This window comes from Stegodyphus dumicola, chromosome 5 (assembly GCF_044657685.1).
Source record: "Stegodyphus dumicola isolate Sdum_Otavi_A_Nest chromosome 5, ASM4465768v1".
Taxonomy (NCBI): domain Eukaryota; kingdom Metazoa; phylum Arthropoda; class Arachnida; order Araneae; family Eresidae; genus Stegodyphus; species Stegodyphus dumicola.
The window spans coordinates 220,918,536-220,943,821 of NC_140772.1; the positions used below are offsets into that span (position 1 = coordinate 220,918,536).

At 35.8% G+C, this 25,286-nt stretch overlaps 1 protein-coding gene and 1 pseudogene across 2 annotated transcripts in view; one reads left to right on the forward strand and one right to left on the reverse strand.

Annotated features, from left to right (window-relative positions):
• Window positions 1-25,286, forward strand: part of Tmtc2 (Transmembrane O-mannosyltransferase targeting cadherins 2) — a 635,056-nt gene that overhangs the window by 434,436 nt on the left and 175,334 nt on the right. The gene's annotated exons all lie outside the window — the stretch shown is intronic.
• The window catches only part of LOC146997415 (uncharacterized), a 64,760-nt pseudogene that overhangs the window by 14,044 nt on the left and 25,430 nt on the right, over window positions 1-25,286 (reverse strand).

The following is a 25,286-nucleotide window of genomic DNA, read 5'->3' on the forward strand; positions in this document are numbered from 1 at the left end:
AATGGTAACGCTGTACAGAAAAAGCATTTTATCTCCAGCGCGCCAGACTGTGTATCGGAAATTCTAAAGATATGCTCATTTTAGAATTATTTTGCGATATTACTGTTGAATTGAATTTTATGGTTTAAGTGCGAAGAACATGATATTTAATAAATAAACATAACACACAAAACGTTAAAAAAAAAACGCCCATTGGTCGTAATGTAAAATCTGGAAGCCTTCAAATTTTATTTTCGGCTTGCCCCCCCTCCCTTTTTTTGTGAGAAAAGTGCTAAATCTTGCTATGCCTAATACTATAGTCGATAAATTACTCTAAAACTCAAAACGTTTCAAAAGCTCATTTCAATATAATCAGATAAATATATTTTAATTACAGAAAAAATTTCAAAAGTTATTTTACAGTAGATTTTGAGAAAAGGTGCATGGAAAATGGCCAACTTCATATTGTCGGTATAGGGGGCTCCCCTTAATGCAAGAAAGGAGGGATGAACAAGCAAGTTGCGTATGCTGGTATCCTACCAGGGGAAGGAAGTGAACCCGAGATCCCCTTTTTCGCTTTTTGTTTTTCTTCCACGCTATGCTATTACGCAGACTAATTGCACGTTTCGTAGCTAGGCGGAATATGGGAGATGAGCCATTGGTGTCTAAGGCTGTGTTGTTTAAAGTGAAACAACATGCAATAAAGATGACGGTCAGATGGGGATCCGATCACCCTGCGGTTAGGATGTAAAATTATCATGCGCTCGCCCCCTGCTCGTAATATAACATTAGAGGAGAAATTTTCACCGTAAACTATGGCTTTAATATGAGGTTTAGGTTCAAAGCCAAGTTTATTGATAATAAGGTTCGTGTTTGCACACTTTGCGGGAAAGGCTTCGATGTTATTTTGAGAAGATTGAGAACCACAAGGTTGTTAGCCATATAATCCTAAGCTGTGAGTTAATCGAGCCTTATGAAACAAGCATTTGAAGGGTCGTGTATTAAAAGATGCTAGTGAAATTTTAAGTGTGAGTACATTTAAAGCACTAACATATGCTCTATAGTCTATATATATCGAGTCGGGGTTCGATTCCCGGCGAAAACGTTGTTAGTTTTTTATCTTTCCTGCTTCCAAAATACGTAATATCTCTACAAGTTAATTTGGCTTTCGTCAATTCACAGATAAGTTTGTAGCTTTCTTTCTGGTGGCAATTATAATTGTATAAAATTCAAAACTGATGCGTAAGTCAACGAATGCAGATGTAATCCAAACCAGCCTTTTAATATTCCCACTCGAATTTTATGAATTTATTTCTTTTTTTGGGGGGTGGGGCAGGTGGAGTATGAAATAAAACAATAAAACATTTATTACTATAGTTTTGTTTGTCAACAAACGCAAACTAAATATATTGTAATATTTTTGCTGTTGCCAGGGCTACACAAAATGGAAGGCTTGAGAAGTGTTGTTCAACGGTACCTTTTCAATAATGCAGCATTCTTCCTACGAGTTGGCACGCGCTGCTGCTGCTGCTGCCTTGATATTCTTTTCGTGTGTTTCTTCGTTATGAGACTTTAATAGCTTCTGCTTGAAAAAGTTTGTTTCCTGATAGCAGAAATGTTTTGTTTCAGCCTTAGCAGCTGTCGCTTACTTTAGAAATATTTCAACTTATTGTATTATTTACTTTACTCCAAAGCCTTGTACATCAGCCTATAAAAAAAATAAATAAATAAATACACAGTATACGAAAATTGGCAAATTGCCAGAATAAGGATTTGCCTGGTAGCTTGATATGCTTTGGATTAAACCATCAAGTTTTAGATTATTTTGGAAACTTAATCCACTCAACCCCCCCCTTTTTTTTTCAAACAATGACGCCAAGATTTCAAGATTTCAGCTATCAAAGCTTAAGAAGCAATCATTCTCAATGCCGATCTTGTTTGATATGATCATTATGATGCCAATCATTGAGTATAACTTCACTTCTGTGGTATCTCTCCACCCCCCAGTGTCGGGCAAGCCATTATAGGCATTGGCCACTGCTAAGGCTACAAGCGGTGGTCAATTTATTATGCAGGAAATCTGATAGGTTGGCTACCGTTGCTTCTTGTGAAGGGACAGACAATTTACATCCATGCCTTCTCCGGGAGGATTCGAACCCGGGCCCTTCGGTACGACAGTAAGAATCACTATCCACTTTCCCGTTTGGGAGGCTTACTGTGGTTTATTTTGACTTAAATATGATAAAATTAGTAATTGTTACTAAATTTTGCAAATTTAAATATGTAATTAAAGCAATTTTGTTATGAATTAAATCATAAAATGCTGAAAATATAAACTGTTGTATACGGGTGGGGTTTTGAACGAATAAACCTAAAATTACATATACTTGCGGAGGAAGTGGAAATTTCGAACATTACGAGGTTAATCAGAATACACGTGTTCAGCCGCCCAACTGGTATAGTGGTTAGCGTCGCTGACCGCCTTGCCGAAAGGCTCGTGTTCGAATCCTGGAGAAAGCATGGATTTTGAAAATGTATATTATTCGTGCAGCATGGGGGCACTCTAAATACGCGGCAAGCCAAAAGTTTTCTCGAGAGGTTGTTGGTAGGAGAAGAATGGCGGGAGACGCTCGGACCCGTCCCCGCGGGATGCTCTCTATCAAAATTGGGGAAGGGGGAACTGAGCTGTCACATGTAATGTGCTCAAGGCTGTTGCTAACGATTGTCATATCTTGCGCTTCTTGCCACGAGGAATTTCGTGGGCTTGGGCAGACTATAGATCAGACAAGGAAGCATTAGTCAACAACAACAACAACACGTGATCAGCTTAATAATTTTGTAGGGTTCTAACCTTTTCTCTACTAGCTATGTGTGTAGGAAACTTGTGAACTGGTAAGCGAATAATCGCTTGAGTTCAGTAACAGAAACGTAAACTCAAGAAGGGTTAATTACCGTTTGTTTCTCAAAATAAAAATTGTACAGGCGATTCCTTTGTTAGAGGGTACAGAAACCCTCCACTTGGGCTTGAACTTAAGAGTACTAAGTACGCAAGAGTACTTAACTAATGCTTAGCTAAAAAGATATAGCCGAAGTCATCAAATTTCTAAAGCAATTGGCTCCTAAATGTTAACTAAACGGCAATGCTATCAAGGGCCTGAAATATGGCCGAGCATAGTAATAGCTTAGACAGAGTGTAGCCAAATGGCAAACACGAGCTAGTCAGAATCTCTGGCTCTCTAACGAAGTCAGTGGAACTTCGACCGCTCTTCCTCATTTGCATTAACCGCAATTCTAAAAACACACTCTGGCAGGAAATTGTAAGCTGAAATTAGGAGAGATAGGAAAGTAGCTTAACTAAACCAACTGTTAGAAACTTAAGATTAACCTTACAATTTTAACTGGAATGCCTTAATTCTGCATTCGATTTTTATTGGAAACGTTTTTAGCATATCTATTTAGCACCATACTCTTGCATATTTCTTTCATAGCAGTATAAAAAAATCTATTGCAGGCATACTGTATAATTTTGTTCGGACTGAGAAGGTTTCAACAAAAATCAGATGATATTTTGAAGTTTTTATCAGTATTCACAATAATCACTAATAATTCAAACAATTAGAAAACAAAATTGTTCCTTGAAAATATAAAGCATTCCAATAATTGAAAATATAAAGCATTAGGAGTCGTGTCAAGGTGGATATTGCAGGAGCGCTGGATATTACAGGCGTTGCAGTGAGATACGTCAACGAGTTGATTAATAAAACTATTTGATATTAAAACGTGCAAGTAAGTGGCAGTGAGCTGTAGAAGATGAAGTAGCGCCCCGATGCATCGCGAAGAGGCGTATTTACAAATACATATTCAAATATTTGAATACAGTGCCAGCAAGCAGATTATGAGTAATTATACTTTTAATTAAATTTCATAACTAAACTCTGTTCCGCATTATACAAAATCCTTATTAATTCACTTCCATTCTGTTACGAGGCCATCGCACGTTGTATTAATTCACCACATATCTTTCTCGCTCTGTAGAAAATTTTATACTCTTTTGTTCTGTAATTATTAGAATAGTGGTATTTTCCTCATATCTAAATGGATTTCAAAACATTGCTTTAATTAGAAGCATTCTCTCTCTAAATTCTAAGTTTGAAAGCTTTGTAATACAGTGCAACTCCAATTATCCAAACTCTAACTATCCGAATCCCTGATTTGCTTTCAGAGTTAAGAAAAAAAAAATGAAACGTAATGATGGACAATCGATGATTTCAGACATTAAAAGGAGCAAACCTACAGTTTTAAACTTCGTGGTCACTGCTTGAAGATGAAAGTTCTTCAAGCAAATCAATGCAAGAAACATAAATTTAGAAGATATCGTTTTCAAGTGGTTTTTGTGGCAACGTTCTATGGGAAACCCAATTTCGGGTCCAATACTTCTTAAAAAGCTAAGATCTTAGCTCAGAAGCTTAGTTGTTCGTCCTTTAAAGCAAGTAAAGGCTGGCTAAGAAATTTTAAGTGAAGGCACGGATGTCTGTAAAACAGCTCACTTTGACCGAGATATTCACCAAGAAATGACTTTCAGCACGTGTAAGTACTATACTCTTTATAACGTGTACGCAAAAGTGTTGCCTTTTCATTTTAATTAATTAAAACCTCTTTTGCTTTAAAAACAGATTTTTTTCATCCATTTTCAACATATAGTACGTACAGTAATAAAAAAGTTCGTAGTCCTATTTTTTTTTTTTTTTTTTGAAAAAAATCCAATTATCCGAATTTTTGATTATTCGAATAGAGTCTGGCTCTAATTGATTCGGATAATTGGAGTTCTATGTTCTTAATCAGAGAGCTCTGGGGAGTGATGTTCTGAGCGGAGATTTAACCACTTTCCCAAAGATAAAATACTCACGTTCCTAGCAAGCGATTACGTGAATTTCCGCATTTGTGGGACCACCCCCTTTTTATAGACAACCCTCGTCACTCAGGGAACTTCTCTCCAGCTTCCTCCCCTCTTTAATCCGCATCGCTCTTCTCTGAATCCTCACCCATTTGTCAGGCCCCCGTACGGATACTCGAGATCGCATATTGCTTGACTCATCCACCGGATTAAACTCACTCTCCTCGCTTACTTTTTTGCCCTTTTGGAAATTTTTTTATGGTTTCGGATATGGCAAGTTTTAGAGAGAGAGTGGTCTGAAGTAAGTATTTTGTTGACAAGAATCAAGGTAGATACATTTTCACATACCTTTAAAATTTGGAATTTGAAATTTTTACTCCAGAAACGTATTCAACGAAGTCTTTCCAAAATTTCTCGAATGTTATGCTACATTAGACCAAAGGGGCAACTTGCCCAGAAGGGCTATTAATATCATTTTGGCATTTTGCGTTGATTCACTATAAACGGCGAATCACTTTTTAGATTGTTGCCACTAAATATTAGAGCCCTGAATTATGTTTAAAGCCATTAAATAATAAAGAATCTGCACAAGTATATGTATGCTTCTCGCACTGTGATAAAACAACGGTGCCTAGAGCCATCCAATTTAGAATAACGTACGTCTCCACCCGAATTTGGGCATCTGGAAGCCCAAATTTGGAATTTCTTTTAAATTTTTTTTCATACTTTGTAAAACTTAAGCGAATTTTTGACTAACAAACTTCAAAGCGAGCAATGGCAACACTGTACACACACTAAAAAAAAAAAAAAATTATCTCTCGGGTGCGAGACTGTGTATTGAAAATTTTAAAGATATGCACATTTTCAAATTATTTTGCGATATTGCTGTTGAACGGAGTTTTATGGTTTAAGTTCGAAGAACGTGATATTTAATAAATAAAGGTAACGCACAAAAAAAACGAACTTTTGTTTACAAAAAACGAACTTTTGGGCGTAATATAAAATCTGAAAGCTTTCAGATTTTTCTTTTTTTTTCTTCCCCCCCCTTTTTTTTGTGGGGGGGGTTATTTTAAATTCGGTCTTCTACATACGGGCTACATACGGGCATAAGGTTGCACAATCAGTAATTAAATGAAATGATGATTAATAAGTGTTTTAATTTTATAGCATATGTTAATCATCAGAATACAAAAGATGCTTCCACAATTCTAGAAAACGGAGCTCTAGCTCAATTCCTAAAGCTTACAGGCGATGCTCCCGGCCAGAGAAAGTCTTGACATGCTTTATGTAGCTGTCCCGTGCAATATTGTTTAGTCCGATTCAGTTGTTTGACTGCTGCAGGCGTATTTTGTAGCACTCATTTTTGCAACCATGGAAAATGCGGATGCATTTTCTTTTGTGAAAAGAGGGTGTGAAAATTTCAGAAATTTTTCGATGTCTTATAAGATTTAATTTTGTGCCCACATTTATATTCACACGTCTGTTCCTACGTATGAAAAAGAACGGGTTATTCGATTTGAAAGTTTAATCGTGGATTGAGGAGACACCGAAAACGTTCTTTGGGATGGTTTAGGAAAACGTAGTTTTGTACTTATGTTGGGGTAAGTGTATTCAATTAAATGTCAATTATACTGAAGGACTGCTTTGTAATATTGATGAAAATTGACGAAATCAAAAAAAAAAAAAAAAAAAAAAAATATCCTTAACTTCTAAAACTTAGATTTAGAACTAACAAAATAGGGAAAACGAGGGATTTGGAACATATGTATATTTATTTAGAATTTCCTTTTCGGTATGTTTACGTTTACAATAAATTTATTTCATATATGTAAACAAATGCGCAATCATTTTTATATGAAGAGATACCTTAAACATATCTCATATTTAATGGTAATAAAAATATATCAAATTTTATATTTTCGTAACTTATATACTCTTTCTTTAAAGAGGAGGTTAGTTAAATATTGAATTGAAATCAAATGAAGTGGATGAATTTGCTGGAATAAAAATTTTGTAAAAGGTTTTTCCCTTCAATTCGCCAGAAAGGATATAAAATGTGCTGTCCCATTTACCATTGCTTCAGAAATAGTGCCGTTGTCAGGGTTAGTGTTATTTCCATCACGCACCTGGATGGGGGGTTTCCCAGTACTCGCTATAGTACTTGTATCACTATCATCCTCAGCTGGAAGCGGAGGAGTAGCGTCTGACTCGTTTGCATAATGTGCGAGATAGAAGCTTTTGCAATGGATGAGTGCTGATGTCTTTTTCGGTGTTATCTGCTGAGTCACAGTGGAGTCTGGGGTTTTATTAAAAAGAATGAGCAAACCTCAGTATCATATTAACTTTTCTTTCGCTCCAGTCTTTATTAAGTTGAACATAAGCGAAATCTATATATGTATAAAGAAGAATGTCTGTGTGTTTGTTCGCGATTAACTCAATCACTACTACAGCTATCATCACCAAATTTTCTACAATTTTTTTATCGATCCTGGAAAAGCTCGACGTCCACTCCCTCCCCAAAAATAGTTAAAATCAGGGATAATAATCAAAATCTTTGAAAACGCTAATTTTAGCCCTCATTTTTCCGAGAGGCAAGTCTCGCACGCTGGAGATAAAAATCTGCTTTATTGCGAGAAGTGTTGCCGCTGCTGGCTTTCAAATCGTAGACTTTGTTAATGACAAATTTCGAAGTTTTACGATGAAACAAAAATAGCATTGCCAAACATCCATCTTCCCACCTTCATACAACTTTAATCAGCCGAAATATTAATTAAAAATTCTGAAAACACTAATTTTCTCACTCATTTATCCGAGTGCGCGTTGGGGATAAAAATGTTTTATTTCGAAAAGTGTTACTACTGCTCGCTTTCAAATCGTATTGTTTGTTGATAAAAAATTTGTAAGTTTTACAAAATCTATCTATCTATATGTAAAGAAGAATGTGTGTTTGTTTGTTTGTTCGCGTAATTGATTTCTGATCAATTATGATCCATTTTTTGCCACATTTAATCGTTTAAAATTGAATATAAGTGAAATATTGGACGGAACTTGAGCTTTCACGACCATTTGATTAGAAAGACGAAAATCATTAAACACTGCGTGCCATTGTTGCTTAATGATTATTTGTCTATCGATGTTTTTTATGTGGACTCCATATCGCATCAGACTGAAAAATGTATGACTATGAATCGTATTTTTTGCATCGTTATTAGAGACTAAATACAGCGGTATCGTTCTCTCTGTTGTTAGACACATTACTTTCAATATAACTTAACTGCCAACGGGTACTTACGCTAGTTTCACATAAAGGTCGTTTTGAGATTCTTTCAAACACATTTTAAGCAATTTCTTTTGTAATTTCCTAGAAAGCAGGTTTAGGTTTTGAGTTTCATTTAGCAGGTATTTGAATAGAACTTTATTTCTGACAAATTGCTCTAGGTTCATCTATTTTGAAATACACTACTCACCTGAGAAAAAAAAATGTAGTATCTTGAAAAATGAAATAAAATTTGGAAGGCAGAGTACATTTCAAAGGTAAGAAAGGGGAAAGGAGGCGGTTTCACAATCAGTGATAAATGGGATGTGATTAAATAAGTGTTTTAATTTTGTTTGTGGTACCATAATCTAGTGATCTCAGCCTGTCGGCCGCATACGCTCCCCAGAGTAACTTTACACAGCCATTTCAAGTATGTATTTAGCGTAACTACGGTGCTTAAAGTTTTAAGAACATAGAAATATGGACTGAGCTTATAAGGTATTGTTGCGTGCGTACGGATTCGTTACTAAATGAATGCACAAGTCCGATGAAAAATGAACAAAAATTTATTATTATCACAACAAAAATGCTTAAATTTTCTCAAATTATCACGCAGTATTACAATATCTCACAGTAGTTTTCTTTTAACTACTCAAATGTCCAATAGAACGTAATTCAAAACAGCTAAAGAACGCTAATCCGCGAATTCGCTACAATCAACAACAGTAGTTTTCTAAACAACAACAAATTAAGCAACTCCTACAAACTGAGATGTTTTCCTCCTTTTATAAGATTTTAAAATCACGCGCTAGAATTTTCCAGTACTTTCTCGAAATCAAAAAGAGATATTTATTTATTTAACGCACGCGCTCTTGTATTTTTAATTTTCCGGCTTAGCTTTCTTTTAATATTCGTCACGCGCTGCACTGCGCGAGAAATAAAACCATTTAATTTATAATTGAACTAACATTAGCTTTTTAAATACCAAATTCGTAACACTGCCCCCTTCCCAAGGACTGCACGTCCCGGGCAGTACAATCCCTGGACAGGAAGCTAAACTTACAACTGTGGCATAAATGCAACTGAGGCATAAACATTACATTACAGTATCAAACAACATGAACAATAAATGCAATAACTAACTTAAACAAATCAAATGCTATCAAATACTAAACACAAAACAAATACTAAATTCAAATCAAATACTAAATGCAAATCAAATACTAAATGCAAATTTAAAAACATAAAGGACCATGGTCTGATACTATTTACAATTATTTACATTATGTACTATGGCCATAGTAATAAGCTAACCTGTCGTAAGAGTTCGAAGACTCACGGATCCGAACCACGACGTCATTCGTGTTCAGCACTGTATATGGACCATCCGAAGGTGACTGTAATTTAGGACTCAGTCCTTTTCGTTGAATTGGGTCGCACAACCACACCTTGTCTCCTTTGTTGGATCTCTGTCTAGTAGCTATTGTGTCGCATCTGGTCTTCATTTCCTCCGTCGCCAAGTTGACTCGCTTTCGTGCAGAACGGTGCATCCCCTCAAACCGGGCCTGGGCATCTTGGATGTGTTCCTCAGGCGATGAAGGCGCATCCGTAGGGCGACTAAACAGGCGGTCACAAGGCAGACGAAGGTCTCGACCGAAGAGCTTCTGGGATGGAGAATAGCTGGTAGTCTTGAGTTTCTTTTCGACCCTGGTATGATTTCGGCAGCTTTCCGAGCTCGATCTTTCGGACAAGGCGTCGACATTTCCAGGCGAGGATCTTGTTTGAGGATGTATAGTCATACCATCAGAGGCTGAAAGCAGCTTATTGTTTTTGAAATCTAAAGAAAAATTGTATTTCCTTAAAAAGTCCAATCCGAGTATGCATGGATCTGTAATATCCGCCACATATGCCGTGTGATGGTAGGCGGCACTTCCAAACGTGATGTTTACGCTTAACTTCCCAGTTATGTCGATCTTGTCACCAGACGCAGTCTGAAGGGTAACACAGGATGGCGTCCAAATAAGTTTATCTTTAAACTGTTCAGCTAAATCTTTCCTAATGATGGTAACATTAGCTCCTGTGTCAATGATCATATTGCAAGGAACTCCATCGATATTCCCATTGATGGACAGTCCGTTATTGTTGCCACTCACTATAGAGATCTTAAGCGCTTTAAAACAGGGTTTTTCATTATCTCGCAACCTCCGTTCCTTGATATGGTCATTAATTAGTTTCCCTGCTGCTTGTTAGAAACGGTCTTAACATCAGCACCCTGGGGTGTTTTGCAGTTTCGTCGTATGTGTCCTTCAGCACCGCAGTTCCAGCACTTAACGGTCGGTTTCTTCTCACCAATATTCCGTCTCAAGGCGTTCAGTTGTCTAGTTAAATCGTCAAGTCGAGCGGTGACTTGATCCCCTGGCTCCTGGACTTGAGCAGCTCTGACTGGGTGGCGGTCTCGACGAGTGGCTTGCTGGGCTGCCTCAAATTTCATGGCGTACACTAGAGCACTTTTTAAATCTTTTACATCCGCCATTCGTAGAGCTTTCTGTATTTCAGTATCTCGGATGCCGTCGATAAAGTATTGCAAGGACAGGATTTCCCTTGTTTCTGTCGGGCATTCCGAAAAGGCGAGATGGGACAGCCTTTCAACATCCGCGGCGAGCTCCTGAAGTGTTTCGGTAGGCTTCTGTTGACGAGATTTTAATTGGAACCTGCTGTAGTCTTTTAAACACTTCTCCCCAAAGCGCAACTCCAAGGCGCCGGACAGAGCTTCGAAATCTAACCTTTTGTTTTCGGGAAGAGTCTGAAGGATATCCGCTGCGTCGGCTCTTAGAGAAGCGGCGAGATGACAGGCCTTAGCTTGGGAATCCCATCCATTCGCATCCGCCACGATAGAAAATTGTGTCTTATACACCTGCCAGGAGGTCTTCCCATCATATGTGGATAGCTTCAGAGGTGGACGAGCAGGCATTGGTAAGAATTTAAAATCATCACTCCTGGTCCCTGCCGACGCTACGAATTTCTTTAAAGTATCCATTTCTTTGGCAACTGCAGAAACTCTCTCATCAATTTGTTGTTCGATTTGGTGTTGGACGGCACAAACTCTTCCTTCAATTCGTTCCTCCACAGCAGAAACTCTCCCTTCTCTATGTTCTTTTACAGAAGAAACTCTTTCTTCTATTTCTTCTTTCACCGAAGAAACTCTTTCTTCAATTAGTCCAACTTTATTTTCAACTGTGTCAATTCTGCCTTCCATAGCTTCAAATTTATTTTCTATTATGCAGGTAATCTCTCTTTTCATTTCTTCTTGACCTGCTTCAATCTTTTCTTGACCAGCTTGAACGGCTTTCATTTCGTCCTTAACAGATTCCTGGCCCAACTTCATTTCTTCTTTAACGGACCTAATTTCTTCTTTAACAGAGTCTTTCATTTCTTCTTTAAATGTAGCAAAGGCTACCATGAATTGTTTTAACTGTTCTTCCATCGCTCTTGTGATTGGCATTCAAACCCCACTCCTGACACCAAAAATTGTTGCGTGCGTACGGATTCGTTACTAAATGAATGCACAAGTCCGATGAAAAATGAACAAAAATTTATTATTATCACAACAAAAATGCTTAAATTTTCTCAAATTATCACGCAGTATTACAATATCTCACAGTAGTTTTCTTTTAACTACTCAAATGTCCAATAAAACTTAATTCAAAACAGCTAAAGAACGCTAATCCGCGAATTCGCTACAATCAACAACAGTAGTTGTCTAAACAACAACAAACTAAGCAACAACTACAAACTGAGATGTTTTCCTCCTTTTATAAGATTTTAAAATCACGCGCTAGAATTTTCCAGTACTTTCTCGAAATCAAAAAGAGATATTTATTTATTTAATGCACGCGCTCTTGTATTTTCAATTTTCCGGCTTAGCTTTCTTTTAATATTCGTCACGCGCTGCACTGCGCGAGAAATAAAACCATTTAATTTATAATTGAACTAACATTAGCTTTTTAAATACCAAATTCGTAACAGTATTTTTCCCGCCTTGTTACCATGCCTTCGTGGTGTAGCGGTTAGCACACTGGGCGCGTGTTCGAGAAGTCCGACCTTCAAGTTCCGGCGAGGGCATTGCTCAGTTTTCATCTCTCCTGGTTCGAAATAACCTAATGTCTCTACAGTGGCGCCCAAACTGAATAAAAGTGGTGGATGATGATTCTCCACCAGGATTTGGCGAGTGGATTCCCTAATCCCCAATCGTTTTTTAACATGGGGCGTCTATAAGGTATTTCTCCCACCTTCTTAGCATGCCTTCGTGGAGTAACGTCAGCATGCTCGGCGCGTATGGAGAGGGCATTCCTCATTTTTCATGTCTCCAGCATAAGAAAAATCCTAATGTTTGTACAAGCTTAATCTCGCGACTGCTCTTGAATAGAGAATTGATAGAATGAATCTGTCGGAGCTGCAAGCTTATATTCGCTTATATATGCTTATATATGCTTATATATGCTTATATATGCTAGGCGGTTGCAATGTATGTGACTGTAAGATGCGGGAACTTTTCACGTTCTTACAATAAGAAAAATTTAGTTGACCAGCCGACAGTTACTGGTGCTTCTGTATTTTGGTGTTTCTGGGTTTTTTTACTATAGAGTTGGTACTTCTGATGTATATTTTCCTAGGCATTCACCATTTGGCTGGCTATTTGCAAAGCTGCGCAATTCATATTGCTACATAGAATGAGACAAAACTATAAAACACTTTTAACGCCAGCGTGCGAGACTATCTATCGATAATTCTAAAGATATGCTGTTTTTAAATATTTTTATCCCAAAATGGCGTTAGTCCAAATGCTCTCGAAACTTGCATATATCTATAAATGATATATATAAGTACAAACGAGATATATACTTGTATATATCTCGTTTGGGCGTAATAAGAAATCTAAAATCTTTCCGATTTTATTTTATTAAAATATTAATTCTAACAATGATAATTAATTAAACAATTGCAATTAAACCTGCCTCTCTTACGTACAAAATAAATCCAAAATGATAAAATTTGCAGGGTTATTAATCGTCTTCCATTAAAAACAAAATTCACCCACCTTTTAACGTTTGTTCAAATATGGATAAATGAAGTGCATTTGTTGTTACTATTATATCTCAAATTCGAATCATGTTCTTATCATCATTTCCAGATAGATCTAACATCTCAACCGAAGTGGAAATTTGCAATGGATATAGTTTTAGTGAAGCGAGTCTCTGTTTTTCTTGCTCAAAAAACTTAATCTTTACCCTTTATATAATACTTTCTTTGGAAGAAATGGGAATGTACTTCATTCGGCTTTTTTTTTTTTTTTTTTCCTGTTGGCAGAAAGCCACACAGAACAGAAAGTAAGAGAAGAAAGTTACAAGCAAAACTTGAAAAGAGAATTTTATGGCAGTTGAAAGATCTGGAGTGGAATTGAAAGGACACACTACCTTTTAAAAAGCAAAACAAAACGTGTTTTACTGAAACAGTTATCAAAATGCTAAAAGATGGAGTTCGTGAAAATGGATATTTTTTCTCTCGAGGATGAAATAACCTCTGCAATTAAATTTCAGTCATAGGGATTGCGCGAAATTTATATCCATCCGGTTTCGCCTTTATTGTAATTCGTGCATGTTACTATGAAGAAGAAGATGGTATATCTTTATTTTATTCTACTAAATTTGCGGGATAATGTGTTGTTAAAATAATACAGTCCAAGATGTATGTTTTAAAAATTATGAAGAACTTCAAAGGCAACAAACAGCATGTAATTTAAAGGATTTTAAATCAGTCATGCTTTTTTTAGAGGGTAGAAATTCATTTTGTGAAAGTAGAATTTAAGTAATTGTCAGCCATCTAAAAACTTGAACTGATATCTTGGCGCAATATGTTTAGAAATTAAAAATTTTATTGGTTCTTATTGTACTAGCAGTGTTACTTTTTTGTAACTCTGATCTTAATTTTTTTTTATATTTCAGTTTCATTTTCATATTCAGTTTTACTCTTTATTTTCAGAAACTTGTAACATTCTGTAACCGTGTATTTCAATTACAGTAAGCTAAAGTTTAGGATTGAAAGTGTTCCATTTAATTTTTGTGAAAAATCACAGTTTATATGTATAAAGATAAGATAACATTAAGATAAGTTTTATCGTTTGAATCTTCAATTTTGCTTGTACGTATACATATATGTAAGAAAAATGTAAGAAAAAGAATATGTAAAAGATTAAATTAGCAGCGTAAATTAATTTCCCTTCTCTATTCTAAAAATAGCAACATCTATTTGCACTGCGTCATTTCGAGAAAACTCTATGTCATATGACTCTTACGTAATTCTGATGATGTAAATGGAACTAAAACTCAAGCAGCCAATAATAATTTTACAGTAATATTAACTATCCAATCAAAATGCTTTGAGAACCAAAACTAACTCGGTTTGACTTCAGATTTCATCCTGAACATTACGCACTTCCTTTCCACGCTTTGGTCTGGCTGTACTGCTGTTTGTTTGCTGCTGCTTACTTGCTGCAAAGTTATCAGGGATGTATGCCTTTTGGAATAGTAACATTTAATGTGCCGACTTGTGTGTAGCTGAAAATAAAAATCAGCTTCGCGCAAAAGTAAAGTTTTAAATAATAATTTATTTATCAAATGATTATTTAGTATATTAAAAAAGAAACTTGAAATTTTTTTTTAAATTAAAACATCCAAAATGAATCAAGAATAAATTGAAAATGGAGACTTTTATAAAGGTATCATTAAAACTGAAAATATAATCAATAAACAAAATAATTATCGTCATTGACCGGAAACTAGTTGACTTTTCAAGGGGAACAAACCAACCCCCGCTCAATTAGCAATAACTAATAAATAAATGCGAAGGTGTTTCGTCTTTTACTCAAGTAAGAATTGTTATGCCAAAAAGGTATTTTAGTAAGATAAGTTTAAGCTAAGTGGAGTTTAAGTGAGATGAATTTGAGTAAAAGCACTGTATAGTATTCAGTAAGAAAGTGAGTTCCATTAAGTTTAAAAATAAATTTCAAATCGTGAGTTATTATGAATGAGTGCGTAGTAGTATTTTTTCACTTGAGTAAAATGCCTCCCGACACGTTCGCCCTTAATCATGTTAGCTCAATGTAAATTTGGTAAACATAATGAGCAGAATGCAATCTTTGCAAAAATTAAACAAGTAAGAAAAGGTGAATTTATATTTACATAGGACAAAAAAAGTGTGATTAAAAATGTATGAAAACGAAACATAATATACGTAAATGGCCAGAAGATGAATTAATTAACGTACGTGTGTGTTCGTGTTTAAAGTGAGACAGGTCCGTAACTTTCTTCGTGCTCAGAATGGAATTTGAAATTCAAACTTGATGCAGAATGGAGGGTACAGAGAATGAGTTACAGTGTAGGCGGGGACATTTGGAATGCGGGAAAGAAGTGATCGTGGAACTGTCTTTGGAGTGTAGGAGGCGTGTGTTAACTGAGCAAAAAAAGAAATTAATTAATTTCTGGCTAATTGTCGTAGCGGAAAGAGGAAAAGAATACTAGTAATCTTCAGAGCTCGAGAGCTTTTTTAAACAGTCTTAAAAGTTCAGAAACAGGCCCGTTTTTTTTATAACAGCAATAAATGCCAGAAATAAAATAGTGGGCCTATTTCCAAACTTTCTTCGACGTCAGAATATTACCTTGTATAATAATAATATGTTTAATGTTTCACAATGTAATTTTATTTCATATTTTGTAAAACTTACAGATTTTTGATTAACAAATTCTAAGATTTGAAACGAGCACTGGCAACGCTTTTCGAAATAAAGCAGAATTTTATTTCCAATGCGAAACACTGTTGCCACTCGGAATGCGAAAATTACTGTTTTCAGAATTTTTAATTAATGTATTAGTTGATTAAAGGTGTTCGAAGATGATAGTGGTCGAAATGGCTTCTCACGAATTTTTAGAATCGGGAATAATACATTTAATGTTTGGCAATGCTATTTTCATTTCATAATTCGCAAAACTTAGAAATTTTTAATTAAGAAACTCTGCGATTTGAAAGTGATCAGTGGCAACACTTGGAAATTTAGCAGATTTTTATCTCCATCGATCGCGACTGTTGCCACTCCGAGAAAAAGTATGCGAAAATTAGCGTTTTCGGAGTTTTTAATTAATATCTCGGCTAATTAAAGTCGTACGAAAATGAGAATGGTCGAAATAGTTTCCCGCGAATTTTTGAAACCGGGGGGTGGGGTGGGGAAGTACTTCTATCGAAACTGTCGTTCAGGAGGAGATAGGGCCACAAACAAACAAATAAACAAACAGACGCGCCCAGATTTTAAAAGTATAGATTGCACATGGCTCAAACTGCGAGAACATCCATACAGCCTATTTTCAGGGGTGTATGTCTCTGTGAATTTAACTGAGAAAGAAGCTTAAAAGTTTACTCTCTTAAACTTCAGGATTAATTAATAAACCTCTTATTATTTCAAAACCAGTGCTTTGTATTCGCTACACAGCTTTCTATAGATTATTTCTCAAGTTATCCACCACTTCGTGAAAAATTCTTCAAAATACCACCTCTAAGTACTTCTTTGTCTGAAATGTGTAATTGACAACTGGAAAAAACTAGTAATAGCTTTTGTTATCCTTGGAAAACAAAATAAATAAAGCAAAATTGGACAACGCGATAAAATCAGTGCGCAGCAACTGTCACGACTTCGTCTCCGACCTTTTTACTGGAAGAGAATTTTCGAGATAATATTTCGAACTCCACTGATCTCTACTAATAGGGGATGACCCATGGGGTTAAGTGTTCCTTGGTTGATGATGGCGTTCGAAAAATTCACGAGTTGACGAAATATCTCCTTCTTTCCTCTATCGATATCCACCCGTCAAAGAGATTCTCTATTCATTTTTAAAGAGTTTTACAATCTTTCACGAAAACAAGATTACGAAGAGGGAAAAGAAGAGTTTGCAAACTTTATCCGAACTGCTATTTTAGTCTTATTGTCCCTCTACTGGGCTGAGACTCAGATAAGAACTAAAAGAATCAATATCTCTTTCTGCGATTGACTGCTCAATTGATTTTGGATGCGAAAAGAAGAAATAACGATTCCCGATACCTTCAGATAACTGGCCTCAAAACTTAAAAATTGTAAAGTTTTTTCACTGATAAAACACTGAAATCAAGATTAATTACGCCTTCTTCCCCCCAGGTGGAAGCCAGTAGTTAAGACATTCGAAGCAGAATGGTTTTATAAGATAATGTACTAAGATATTGCATGGAAATTTTAATAAAAGTGCTCCAACAAACACTCAGAAAATATATTAAGTGCTCGTACGTACTTATGTATGCATGTATATACGGATAAATGTAGACAAGGTGTCCCGTGAGTACCTCGTTAACTATGCATAGCGATATTCCTCGCTTTTAAGGTTAAACTGAAGGCAAATAGTTATACGAGTACTTCTACAACCTACAGTTTTCAAAAAAAAAGCTGAATGAAAAATTACGTCGCTACAGTCAGGGTTTAAAATTAATTTTAATTATTACCCTTAATAATATTTTAATTTAAATTTGTCCGGACGTAGTTTCAAGTAATATAAACAACAAATCTGTTAAAATCAATTGTTGATTTATCAATTGTAAGGATTATGTTAATTTTATTAACAGTTAAATTTTGAGTTAAAGTTTCTTTTCTGCCGATTCTTAACTTCAACTTACTACTTCCGACCAGAACGTAGTTTTAGAATCACGTCTGAATACATAATGAGAAAGAGCGGTATTTAACCGCGATGTTCTTCGGTCTTAGGGAGAGAGTTACCAACTATTCTGTCTGCACACGTCCGCCATTTTAGGCTACTCTCTCTTAAGCTATTATTACGCTCGGCCTTATTTTAGGCCCTTGATAGCTTCGCATTCTATCAACGTTAACGGGTCAACTCGGTTAGAATCTTGATAGTTTCGTCTATATCTCTTTAGTTTATATTAGTTTAGTATTATTCTTAGTTTCTTAAGTTCAAAGCCCAAGTGTCGGCCTTATTGTATACTCCAAGACGGAGTTTGTTAAACTTTAGTTGGAATAATAAAAAGCTAGTTTACACTTCTATCTTGTTGTTTCCTGTCACACGAACTCAAGCGATTATTCGCTTATGAGTTCTTAAGATTCTTCACATTCAATATTGTAACACAGCACTTTATTTTACAGTAACTCAGCACTACACTGTGAGGAATCCTATACAATAATCATATTCTTGCAAAAACATTGTTACGAAATGTCCAGCTGCTGTAGGACAGCTTCCCCACAAAGCGGGTTTAGGGTTACCAGAAAATGGCAAGGAAAGGCAGGGTTGTCATATTTGGTGCGGAATCGCCCACTTGACGACAGAAGTGGTAATATCCCATAGATGAAGCGGGAACATTCTAGAATGAATTCTTACCGGTTTACCCGAAAGTGTTCTCGAAGTTGGGTCAAAAGCTATAAATACCCTGCCAGTTTTACCGTGAAGAGAATCTTGAATATATCTAGAGTATCCGGAGTATCTTGAAGTCAGTAGCAGAAAGTAGTGTCTTGGCCTCCAAGAGCGATCGACCAAGTCGGGAGCTGTACTTTAGTGCATTCCCGTGAAGCTTATATATGCTGGTTATAGTTACCCAGCAGCATATACCTGAAGGCTGTGCTGCTGATTGTTTCAGCGTGTTTGTCGTGGTGGTTTTTCGAGGCCTGTAAAGCGTCTTTTGAACTGCCCTGTGTAATACAGACTAATAAATTGTGATCAAATTTGTAAAAACAACTTTGTATTTAGCGTAAGTATAATGAAACACTCAATCGATTTCGAGGGCAGCTAAAGGTCCCTCCTCATCAGGAGAAAGAAATACCTAGAAAGAAGAAAATAAAGGAGAAGGAGTCTCAGAAACACGTGGTCCTTATCAGCACTGCACGTGGTTATAACTGGATTTTTAATCAGAGTTGCACTGGCCGCCTACTTTTACTGAGCCAGACTATCTGATCAAGCATAAAGGACAAGAAAAATTAGAGAAGTTAAAATAAGGAGCGAGGGGCAAATGAACCTTCACGCTCAAAATCAGAACTTCAGTTTTTTTTTATATATTTATTATTTATTATTTTTTTATTTTTTATTTATTTATTTATTTATTTATTTATTTATTTATTTATTTTTTTGCCAGTGCAACTCTGATTAAAAATCCAATTATAACCACGTGCAGTGCTAATAAGGACCACGTGTTTCTGAGACTCCTTCTCCTTTATTTTCTTCTTTCTAGGTATTTCTTTCTCCTGATGAGGAGGGACCTTTAGCTGCCCTCGAAATGGATTGAGTGTTTCATTATACTTACGCTAAATACAAGGTTGTTTTTACGATTTTGATTGTCACATTAGCGGGTTTCTCTTCTAGTCTAATAAATTGTGGTTTGATTTTTCATCAAGTGTTGTCATCAATCAGTCCAAATCCACGAACCCATAGGACGATTCTGCAGGAGTCTATTTTATTACGTGCAAATAGTTAACAAAGTTGCGATAAATCAGATCCTACTGAATATGAACAAATATATTTCTCCTGAATGAGTAATCATCCCTCAAGAAATACGAAGTGAATCATAATTTTATGCACAAATATGTGATTTTTATTTTCCTTCCAGATATTGCGTCGTAATTTATTATTTGCGCTTCTTTCAAAAGCTGTTACTCTTAGAAATATTGTTCTCTGGCCATCTTTTATCCATTCTTGTGGGCTTTCAGCGTCGCTTTGAATTTATGTCATATTTAAAAGAGGCCTTGTATTTTTACAATGTGAAATCTGGATAGCAAATCAAACATTATGCTTACTGCAAAAATCGAGCCTAGACTATCTTCGGCCCTAGAAGAATGCAGTGACTAATAAGCTAGACAGCCGTCTGGTTACTCTTTGTTTCGCTTAATTATATGAAACCCACTCCCCACAAATAACTACAGATTCCAGCTGGCGAAATAGGTTGGTTTCATAGGGTTTTCCGTGTTTATTCTCATAAGCATCGCGAATACGGGCATTTCCCTCTTCCAGCGAAGGGACTCATCTCTGGAAGTCAGATGCCATTTACTCCATTACCAAAATTAGTTTATTGATCTAATTTATTTATCTGAGAGGATAAGTAATAGTACATATAAACGCTACGCATTATTTTATGTAGCAAATCTGAGTCTTGGATCTACTCTGCTTCCATGCTCATTGTTTAATGAGCCTGTGTTTAATGTTCAACAAAACTACAGATGTAAGTCAAAACCCAAAATTGTCAATTATGCAAAAATTGCTTGAGTAATTATAACTTCCGCCTTACTATTATCAAATTCAGCTTGTAGGTATAAAGTTGTTTAAACTGACTACTAGAGAGTAAATATCGTTATAGTACTATTGATTAATCGAAAAGAGGAAAATATTTATTTCTTTTAAAAAAATTATAAATACCCCTTTTTTTAAAGTTTAATCAATATTTAATGGAAAAACTTGGTATACACTGCCAGCCCTTAAAATTGCTACGCCAGGAAGGAAAACAAATATCAAAATCTTGTGTATTGCTCAAAACTACGAAGCCATTGCATATGATGGCGATTATTCCATAAAGTATAACGGAAAGAAGACATTATTAAATGTGCAGAAGGTTTGGCGTACACAACGTGCACAGTTATGTACACAGACCTGCCAACTCTGGCAGCAACGACTGTTGTAATCCAGCTGAACATCAAGACGAACTGAACTTTCATCATATGTACGGGTACATCATATGCAGCTTCATCTCTGTACCAAAGTTCATTAATCGCAGCGACTAGCAGGTGGTGACATATCAATCTCTCGGCAGCCCATGATCAGATATACTCAGTAGTTGAGAGTTGTGGAAAAGTGCAGTCCGGGGCAACCGTCGAACACCCTCTGTGTCGAGGAAAGTTAGGATAGCATGGACAACATGCGGTTGTGCTCTAACTTGTTGAAAAATAGCGTCACACAGGCTTCGTAAATAGGACAAAACCACGGACCTTAACAGGTCAGAAATGTACCTTCGAGTGTCCACATTACTAACTATCCGAACAAGAGGTGATCTGAATGTTTATCCAATGGGCCCCCCGTGCGCATATTTCACAAGTGCACATCTGTGCAGCCACCGAAGGAGTGGCTTCTAGGATGGACCAATGAGCATCCAGTAATATTTCTGTCATGTCACATGACCTTTCGCGTGCTTTAAGATTTAAGCAGGATGGTTGAAAATATTCTGCCAAGCAATTTTCTGTACAAAATAATGAAAGTATTGTCGATTACTTATGAAACTTTCCATTGAGAAGTTAGATCAAATATAGGAAATTATGAAGATTTCACTACCTGGTTGAAATATATACAAACACAAGTCAAGTCAAGTCGTCATTCTAGTACTTGGTATTTACTGCTAAGAGTATTAACCAATAATTATCCGGCCTCAGCCATTAGCATTTAATTTTTGAATAGAGGTGCGTAAGCACCGTGCCCTCGGGCAAAAGAAACATAGGTGGCAAAGCAGGGTAAATTAAGGTGAGGTAACTATGAAAGTATAAATAATAATTTGCATACAGAGTAGGTGCATGGAGCTTAATTCGGTGCAGTAGAGAGGTGGTAATGAGCAGAGATACATGGGAGTAGTTAAAGTCACGTGATCAGAAGTCTTGATTCTGATTTGTGGGATGTGAATTGCAAAAGCATTCGATAAAGCATTTTTTTTTTTTAAAGATTGTTCAGCAGTCTATGAGGCTAATAAACAGGTACTTGAGATAAAATACATTCATCTTCATAGGAAATAATTAAATGCAAAGTAAGAAAACACACTGTAGAACGGTTACGTGGTCAGAGCGGACGTGGTTGGAGCGGACAGTGGCTACAGCGGACACGTGAGGGTAACTGGGTGGGTAGAGCGGACATTTTTGCACCTATTGTATTGTTTACCTAATTAGTCACATGTCACCTATTATGTACTTTCGAGCTTTGCACCTGCTGTAGAGATAAGCCAATATTTTAAGAGTAAAGGTTTTTCAGTGGATGTTTTATCCTTATGAAGTGTGTATGTCGTTTTATAGCCTCGAAAATGTCTGTGATGGAACACATAGCCATTTCAACAAAATTACTCTCTACAAATAAAGGAAAAGGATATTTAGTTGTAGATGATTACCCACGCCGTTTACACCGAAAATATAAATTAGGAATGAGCTGGGTATGTAAGACAGATCGTTGTAAAGCAGGGATGTCAAACTCATAGGTACACTTGGGCCAAACAAACAAGGTTTAACTTTAGGCGGGCCGCAAAAACAAAACAAAAAAAAAAAAAAAAAAATCAATATTCATAGAAACGTAGATTTATTTCGAATAATACAATAATAAACTTATATATATATTTATATAGAAAAGAACAAGAAAAATTTAATGTTTACGTCCTGATACTTGACATCTCTTCTCTGCTATTATCTTTCCTATTTCGGGAGAAATTTTGTTTGTAGTGATAACTTTCAACGCTGACCCAAGGTGAGCATCATTAATACGGTTTCTAATAGGAGACTTATTACCTTTCATGACTGAAAATAACTGCTCGCACCGATAAGTGCTACCAAACATGGAAATAATTTCATATGCGAATTTTCGAGTATTTTCAAACCTGCCTGGTAAATATTTGTAAAATTCAGGCACGCCCACTTCAATGAATTTTGCTTTCAAATTTGAGTTGCATTGAATCTCGATCACCTCCATTTGCATATGGCTGGGTAATGAGTCAATTCAATACTTATTGAGAAAATCGAAGAATTAATAGTATTATTAATAGTACATTAATAGTATTATTACATATCAAGCAGATTATTTTATCTTTTATTTCACAGCAAAAATATTCTAATTCCCATTTTACTTGGAATATTCTATGTTCGTCAGCGATTTTTCGTTTAATTTTACTACCACTTGGTTTTGATATAGACATACTGAATACAAAGTGCTGGAATAAACACGGTTAACGTTAAAAAGCTAACAAAAATTTATTCTTTCCAAAAGAGATAAATCAAAATGCTGAAATATTTCTTCAAAAATATTCTAACAATATCACAAAATGTCAAACGTTTAGCAAAAATCAATTCAAAACAGAGAAACTAATTCTATCTCACAGCGAAATCGCTACAAATCAATCACAGCATTAAGTAAACAAACAGTTCGCTAGAACTACAGCTACTACCGAAATGAGTTGTTTGTTCTCGGCTTTTATAAGCTTTATAATTAATTTCTCGAATATACCGGAACATCTATAAATATCTGGATTTTAACTATGAAATCCGTAACAATATGAATTAAGTAATAATTAATAATAAAGCAAAGTGCATGCACATGCATGCACCAATATATCGTACAAAACTATGATTGGAAAACTGAGACCATGAGTTCGGCCACATTCGGCTATCGGGGGATGTGTACAAGTTCTGAGTGCACGTATCCCCCAAAAGCCGAAGGTAGTTGAACGCAAGCTACTCACGCGCATTTGTAATTTAAATAGTGTGTGTGTCAGCTCGCTGTGAGTAATCTAACAACACTGAATAAATTATCGTTAATTACTTAGCAGTAAACATTTCATTTTTCATTTTTTCTTCGTCGATATGTTATTTTATTATTATATATTATTATTTGCCGATATATTGGCCGGGCCGCAAAAATATTTGTTGTGGGCCAGCCGCATGCGGCCCGCGGGCCGCCAGTTTGACATCCTTGTTGTAAAGGAAATGTAAAGACAAATTTTCAGAACGAAGTACTGAAGAAAACTGAACATTCCTGCGTGCCCAACATTACTGAGATGGAAGTTAAAAGGAAGTTAGTGACTTGCATAAAAAGAGTCCGAGAAGAAACGTCAGTTCCCGTTCCCAAGATATTTCAAGAACTTTCAGAATTATATCAGAAAGCTTATGATTTCGTCACTAAAATACCGACATACTACAGTGCCAAGAGTAATTCCAGTACCTTGTAATTCGATAATCGAATGCGAAAACAGAAAACTATGGTAAAAAAAAAAGTTATCCCACTTGAAAGAGATTTGCCACTTAAAATACTGTGTAAATTATATTTAAGATTTTTAAAAATATTTATTTACTTATTTATTTGCACCCTTTATCTGTTCTTGGGGAAAAAACGTGTCCGCTCTAACCACGATGAGTTTCGTAGTGTCCGCTCTGACCACGAAATCGTTTGTGTCCGCTCTGACCACGTCCGCTGCAGCCACACCACCCTGTAGAACAACAGGCGCATTTCATTCTTCATAGAGGGGCGCGTCCTCACGTGACACTAAGCTTATACAAACACATCTTATACACTTCGCAAAAATATCGATGTGAAATATTACTTAATAAGTGGTAAATAAGATGAAGGAAGAAATATGTGATAAACATTTGAGCCTAATTGCAATCTTTACTATGTGTATGAGAAAAAATATTTACACCAATTATGTAAATAGAAGTCAGCACTTTTTATTGCAGTCTGTATGAAAAAGATGTTCTATAATAATAACCAATGCAGAATTTTATTCAAAACGAACTTTACTTATTTGCATTCGTATACATTTAGTGCGTTAAATTTCGCATTTAATAAATGCTCATTCTTAAATGTACTGTCTACACAAGATATACTCATCAAACATAGTGAATTTATCGTATTCACAACGAGTATTTTCAATTTATTGATATATAATTTTTAATGTTAACAACAGATATAATCAGATCATATGTATTCTGAATCTTACATTTTAAAAATAAAACAAAATGTACGCACTGAAGTAAGAAAACACTAGATTCATTGTAACACTTTGTCATTCTCAGCTCAATTTAAAAAAATATACACTTGAATTCTCTTAATCCACATAATATGTCGTGAACATCAATCCTAATTAATATTAATGCGTGATAAAAACCGCGAAAGTGAAATGTCAGCGATTAAACAAACTCAGAAAACGAAAGCGCTACGAGATTTTCTACTATTACGCCATATATTTATAACTGCTAAACAAAAGCAAATTAAAACTTAAACAACATACGCTCACATGCACGAAGATTTAGCGTCACAAGAGCAATAGCAGCTCATTGGTCCATTTTCGAAACTC